Raw genomic sequence first — 7,419 nt, 5'->3', positions numbered from 1 at the left:
CTTTCCTCACTTTCTCAATCTCGGAACATCTGTTTTGGCTTCCTCGAGCTTCGCCTCTGCCAAACTACGGAGCGTAAAAATTTATGAGAACCCCGGAGGGAACAAGTTGTTTGTTGGTATACACATTGATTTTCTTTTCAGGAAACAGCATGGGGAGTAAAGCCAATTGAAAGAGTGAGTAATTACAAGAGAAAGGCCACCCTGGCGAGTGCAGGATATGAACACTGGAAGTTAAATAAGACAACAGAAAAAAGACACGTCAGGTCAGCTTGATTTAGGTGCAACAAAATTAACGCTCTCCCTTAGCTTGATGTCTGTTGTTAGTAAGTAATCACGGCTAATGTTTGTGCCAAGCATATGTTTATGCGTGACCAGTTGGGTTTCTCTTACATTTAGCAATAAAGCACAACAGACTTTTATAAGCTAACAACAGAAGACCTGATTTATTTTAAGGTCAGCTTCATCTTTAGTGAAAACCTCACAAACCTACAGTATAAAATGTACGTTTTTTTTTTGTGTGTGTGAAAATATAACGTTTCTATCTAATGAAAAAGTTAGTTGACTCATGCCAAAGTACAACTCTTAAAAAACTTGGGGTTACTTTGATGGCAAGGTGGTGGTTATCAACCTCCGTGGCTGAAAAATGAAGCCAACATGGAAATGCCAAAAACTGCCGTTCCTCAAATGGCCACTTGAGGCTGGCTCCAAAAGAAAGTCAATCCCCATAGACCCCCACGTTAAAATGCCCAACTTTACAGCAGAAATAAACATGTTTACAGACCCGTACAAAAATGGATTTGGTCTCTAAAGCTACTTTTTCCATTCATGACAAATGTATGAGAGTGGATTTTTCTATAAGTAACTTTTTGTATACTTCCATTAAGGCTCACAGTTATGCATAATGACAGCTGTGGCTGCTTTGAGTAACAGGCTGTCTTTGAAATATCACTTTGGGCTTTCAACCAAACCCACCCCTTGCTCCTCTCCAACTCCACCCACTCATCCAAAAATGCACAACTGCAACAGCTAAAATGCCAGACTCGAGGTTTTAAAATGGATGTCCACAGACCAATAAGTGACATCACAGTGGCTAGGTCCATCATTTTTATACAGCCAATTGTTTGAATTAACCAGGACCCTTCGACTTGCTCATGGAGTTGCTTCTTCTGTTGAGCTGTGGTGTTTAGCCTGCGGACGTCTGGGGCTTATGGGACATGTTGCGCGTTAAAGGCCACTATAAAAAACTGAATAATATTGGATCATTTTACAAAAAGGAAGTCTTTGTTCCAAGGCTGGATTTTACTTCCTAGCATGGTTATACATGTCAATGGGTTTTTTAAACAAAGCTCCCTTTCTAATGGATCAGAATCTGGAAGTTCTAGTTTCACTTTTTTTACACCAAATCCCCAGGAAGTGCGCCTGGCTTTGAAGCCAATTTGACCATGAAATTACAACTTCTGAGTCCATCACATGACGCTATGGGGCCCAAATAGACTTTTCCCCATAGACTTACATTGCGAAAGCAACGTTTGTAAATGAGCGGATACACTTGTTTAAGCATTAGAACCCTCACAAAATGACTAGTTTCACTATCAGGATTAAATCCATTCAGTTAGATAACATTTTGAAAGTCGAGAGGTGCTGCATATTAAATCGTTTATTCCTATCCAAGTTAGTGTGGGCTACATTGGAAGTTAGCCACTTGATCTCGGAAGATCTGGTTAATTTTACACCAGGAAGTCATGCACCACTGAGCAACTTGCACAGGAATGAACGGGGCCCCACCTCCAGCGCTTTATACATCTATGCTCTACACACAGCTTCAACATGAATAGGAATCCAAAGCTTGGTAGGTCTACCAAGCCTAGTTATGGTTGCTAAGCTATGATTGGACAATTACTTTCCAGTCATAGGTTTATTAAAGTCATCTGATTTATTGTAATGTTGTTTGGTGGTAGTAGGCATGTTATCATCTCAAATTATGAAGGCTATTAAAGGCCATGAGGTGGGTTCTGTGTACCTGATGGGCAGAGCTGATGATGCTCCAAATTATGTCAGTAAGTCTGTATCAGTGGTCTTATCAAGAACAAAATGATAAAGGACCCCAATTTCACAAATGTTTGATTTTAACTGAAAAAGCTCCTGCAGCTGGTCAGCTTAATCCAAACTGTTGTCTCAGTAAGTGATGCTTAAACAAAATCTGCTCAAACAAAAAACACAAAGAACACACATTCTTACAAATCCTGACAGAGTGTGACCAATCTCCATGTTTGTGCTTCATGCTGTTTGGAGATCCTACTCAGGGGAATGGTCAGATGAACTCAGCTTCAAATGAAATGAACGTTCAGTGCTTGAAATGGATATGGGGTCAACAAACAAGTGCTATGCTTTTGAGCACAGCATGTGAATGTGTTTAGCGTGGAATGCAGGATATGCCATGTAAGATTCACAGCCCCGCTTTGATCAGCGCTCACCCTGATTTACAGGGCCTGGATCGAAGATTTGTGTGTGGTTTTATTGGCGAGAGTAAGTCGAGGATAGCAGCGTCTCAGTTCAAAGGCTGTTTTCTTTTTTTTTTTAATTCCTTTTTGCACATAGGTGAGGCTTACGCTGACTTTAGGCCCAGATATGTCAAAACGGGTTAGGTATTAGGTATGAAAATGTGTGCCTGTGTGTGGTGGGGGCTGTCCTGTAAGTCATGCTCAGAAAAAGTTCTGTTGGTGTTGACCTCCTTAAATCACTCTTTAGTGCCTGCGTGTGTTTCTTATCACTTCTACCAGAGAGAAAACTGAGGCGAACACAATGTGAGGTCTCAAGTGCTGGAGTGAACGTCCCATCCCAGTGAGTAGGGTTTTGGTGGATTGCAGGTAAAAAGATGTCTATCTGAAACTGGACTAAAACTGAATATCTTTAAACAGCTTTTTAAAGCACTTAAATGACTCTTTTTCAGTGTTTAGAAGGATTATTTTTGGACCTTTTTCATGTTATAGGACCAGCTAAAAAACTTTAAATTATTGATAAAATTTGGCCCAGTTTTATAGCTTCTTTGTATATGACGTTAAAGATCTGTGTGCTGTCCAAATGAAGGGCAGGCAACTGGAGGAAAAGACTACCAACACTGCACATATGCCTGTGATTTGCGCTGTTTATGGCTGTTCCAATTGAATAATAGGAAAAAACAAGGGTCACTTTAAAGGTCCAGTGTGTAGAATGTAGGGGGATAGATTGGCAGAAATGGAATATAACACAATAAGTATGTTTTATAATCACCTGAAAATAAGAATTGTTGGGTTAGGTGTGTTTTCATTGCCTGAGAATGAGCCATTTATAGCTATATAGCTTTATAGCACCACTATATTTCTACCGTAGCCCAGAATGGACAAACCAAACACTGGCTCCAGATAGGGCCATGTGCATTTTCACGTCAGCCACTGTAGTTAGAAGCCAATCTGCATCAAGCAGCATCGGAACTGTGTTTGTAATGTGAATCTACTTTATTCAGTGTATTTACCAGTTTAAATCACTTGATCCTTTTGTTTTGTAGAAGAAGAGACCTCTGCGGATAATTCGGCTCCAGCTGAAAACCTCCTGAAAGTCTGGATCGTGAGTTGTACAAGGACAAAGGTGAGCACACATTAGCAGGTGTTGGACAAGCTGCCTGTACTGACATGCCAAATAGTGTTGGATATACACTTCAGTGTTTCATTCAGTTTAAATCACCGGTTCTGTTTGTTTTGAAGAGAAAGAAACACTGCAGACAGTTCGGCTCATGGTAAAAACCTCCAGAACAATGAACACTGAAGGAATTCTAGCGGGGAAAAGTTTAAGCTAGATGCTATCTCCAATTCACAGCTATACACCACCAAATCCCCCCCAAATCTTACACACTTCACTTTTAAACCCAGAAAATAGTAGAATGTAAAGGGGAGAATAAACAAAACAACACTCCCTGAGAAATAGTGGCAGATGTGGAAAAACTCCCAATCTTCAGATTAGTCGATGACCTGCTCTACCCCTGAGAGGATATAGAAGAGTTATACTCAAGCACATTCAAAAACCCGGCCAAAACTAGATGGCAGTCATTTTAGTTGTGGACCCAATGGTGCACAAAATAGTAGTCCACTAGACTGTTGTACGCTTTCAACATCTTACTGTACGTTCACACCAACAGCGACCAGAGCTTCCAAAGCGGCGGAAGTCATTCATTTTCAATGAGAGCCCGGCAACTTGGGCAACTTGGGCGACCTGGTCCGGAGGGGAGTTAAAACTAGAAGTTTATTACTTGCGTTCGTGTCCGCTCAGTCCTTTATAATGTGTCGCTTTTCGGTTACAGAGACCAAAATAAAAAGAATGAAGCTTGGGACCGTGTCGCGGAGGTAGTTGGTTTGTCTGGTGAGTTTTAAAGTGTGTAATGTTGGTAATAGAGGAGAGAATTGCAGGCTAATGTTGCGACGTAGCATGCAAGTCTTCCTTGCTTGGTTTGAATGGGATGACATACTGCAAAGCGAAGCATTTTATCAACACAGATTTCGCAAAATGACATTAAAATACAGACTGGACAACAGCAAGCAGCAACTATGCTGCTTTCAAGCCAGTAGTCCACCTTGCGGCTCCTTTAAATTGACGAGCACGATCAAACGTTCAGTGATTCACGTGATGAGTGACAAGAGCGACCAAACCTGCCAGAAATATTTTTGAAAGTCGTGCTTCTTGGGTGTCTGCGAAAGACTATGCCCCTTTGGAAGCTTCTGGTTTGAACGTACAGTTACTGTGTAACGTTAGTAAAGTTAGAAGGTCTGAAGGATGAGGTCATTTGTAATGATGATTGCCAGGGCCGGTCCAAGCCTCCATGGGGCCCCAAGCAAAATTTGATTTTGGGGCCCTCTATTACTGCCAATAATACTGATTATTGATCATTCACACACCTACTATAACTTATTTCATGTTCTACTCTGTCATTACGAATACACTTGTTAAACTAGATGTGAGAACTTTTTGTTGTAGTTAGATTGTAATCCACAGTGATTAAGGCCATGGAAGCAGACAACAGATTTGCAAACTTGCAGAAAAAGCTTTCAATTAATATTTGGCTAAGTCAGCAACTCCCCCTACTGGCCACACAGAGAATCAATACATACAACCTCAAAGAGCAGCCCAGCATGTTTTACCTATATATGGTTTTTAATCTGAAATGGTAGCAAATTCAGCTACAAGAGCAGCCGGGAGTTGATTTACACTTAATATTTAAAGTGATATAGTACTAAGTTGGATGCCGAATGTCATCTAGGCAAACTAAAAGTAACCAAATAAACCAATCATTTACTGTAAACACAATCTGCTTTATTATTTTTTGTTTGAAATAAACTGCAACACAGAGGTGACAGTGGGCACAGTGGATGGAGCAAAGGATGGAGGTGGACCTAAGATGAAAAACAACAACAAAAGCTAGTCATTTTAGATGTCAAATTACAGTTGAAAATTCTGCTGCTTATTTTCTAAATAAAATAGTACAGTTAGAGCTTGTAATAAGAAAACAATCTGCCAGTGGAACAACTGAAAATTGCTTGAGACGTTTTGAAATAATATGCATTTGTCTAAAAACATGTCCCTTTTTCATGAGATTATGCCTTATATTAAAAATTATTCATCTCAGAATATTCTGCAGTACACTGAGCAATTACAAAGGCGGTTTTGTTGTTAACTTACCAGGTAGAGCTGAGGTTGCAGCAGACACAGAGGGGACAGTGGGCACAGTGGAGGGAGCAGAGGATGGAGATGGACCTAAGATGAAAAACCTGTCCCTTGTCATATGATTATATCTTATATTAGTATATCTTAATGAGACAATTTGACTAGAAATTAAATATATATATGGTGACAGTTTTTCCCTCACCTGATTCATTAGCCTTGGCTGAGCCTGAGGAGGTGGACTGCCCCTGGGCTGAGCCAGTGCCTCCTCCAAAATACTTTAACAGTGCTCCTGGGGAAGTTTCATATAACTTATGACCATAATAGGGAGTTGATGTAAAAGGAATATGTTTATTTACTCACATAAATTACTATGCTCTGCAGCAAACAATTGCAAACAACATATCTCAAACTATAAGTTAACTAAGTTAATTCGTTAACGCAAAAACATATTGCTAGCAAACGTCACCACGTTTGTAATTAACATTAGTTGTTATTATTATTATAACATCTATCAAACGTTATCAAAAACATTGTTTTGATGCCCAAAAGTGACCCAGAATAAATATCTATCTATATCTATATCTATCTATATATATATATATATATATATATTTTTTTTTTTTTATCAACTTATTCAAAGTATTACACATACACAAAAACGTTAGCTTGAATAGTAAGCTATATAACCGTTAAAGACAGTTAAAGAGAAATTTCTCTAGTTTTGAACTAATGTTAGCTAGCTAATTTGCTATTATAGGCTAACGTAGTTGGAACACAATATCAACAATAATTAGGGACTTTCCTAATTTGAGGAAACTTTTCAAAATCTCCGTGACACCAAACGTTACATTACCAAGATATGCAAACATACCTTTATCTTGTTGTTTTTTCTCCTCTTCCTCTTTCTTCCTTTTTATTTCTTCTGCCCCTGAAGGGTATGTTCTTTTTTGCGACATTATCAGGCCTTCCACCTGCTCCTAGCTCCTTGGATGTGCAGTGCGCACTGCACGGCTGGAGCCTGGATGCACACGTTACTAGCGGAGCTTTGACATTTAGAGCAGAGAGGCAGTAGGAAACTACACTCTGTTAACATAATATTGTCTTTTTGTACAAGAACGTACATTTGATAATATACGAATCATCATCACTCACACATGGAAAAAAAAATTCTTTTTTTCTTTTTTTAAGTGAATTGCTCTTGGGGGCCCCCTAGTGTTCATGGGGCCCTAAGCAGGTGCTTAGTTCGTTTATGCCTTGGGCCGGCTCTGATGATTGCATCCACACCAGGTAAATTGGTCAAGTTGTGGGGGAAAAAATCACTTTTCTTTGTTTTGGATGGATCACATCCAGTATAAGTTTCAATTTTCGGGAGATACCAGCTGCCTGGAGGTTCATCCAGTCCTTTCATGTAGTCATGTTCCTCTATTTCCAATTTACGCGGGGCAGAAATCACTTCCTGCCGTCTGTCTGAATTTCGCACATCACAATAGCCATGAGATTGCAAACATCTCTTTCATCAAAACCGTGCTTACTCTGCATTTGCATAATGTAGCAATTATTTGGTCATTAATATGAGTTTTTAATTTGCAGGGGGTGACAGCAGCTTTTATTTCCATTTTGTTTGATGTCTCTACATTTTTAAGACATTGGGTGTGACTAACTGAAAACAAACATGGCCTGTGTTTGTTCTGCCATGGCCTCTTGGAAGTCAAAAAGGATAATGAGAAT

At 39.6% G+C, this 7,419-nt stretch overlaps 1 long non-coding RNA gene across 1 annotated transcript; it reads right to left on the bottom strand.

Moving 5' to 3' along the window:
• Positions 1-5,318: 5,318 nt before the first annotated feature.
• LOC144462585 (uncharacterized) lies at positions 5,319-6,117 on the bottom strand. Its single transcript, XR_013490840.1, has 3 exons — positions 5,894-6,117; positions 5,707-5,781; positions 5,319-5,420 (listed from the first exon to the last, which is right to left on the bottom strand). It is a non-coding gene; the product is annotated as an uncharacterized LOC144462585 (long non-coding RNA).
• Between the last annotated feature and the right edge of the window lie 1,302 nt (positions 6,118-7,419).

The sequence above is a fragment of the Epinephelus lanceolatus genome, chromosome 3 (genome assembly GCF_041903045.1).
Source record: "Epinephelus lanceolatus isolate andai-2023 chromosome 3, ASM4190304v1, whole genome shotgun sequence".
In the NCBI taxonomy this organism is placed as follows: domain Eukaryota; kingdom Metazoa; phylum Chordata; class Actinopteri; order Perciformes; family Serranidae; genus Epinephelus; species Epinephelus lanceolatus.
The sequence above is the reverse complement of the archived record's forward strand: the minus strand, read 5'-3'. Positions and strand labels throughout refer to the sequence as shown.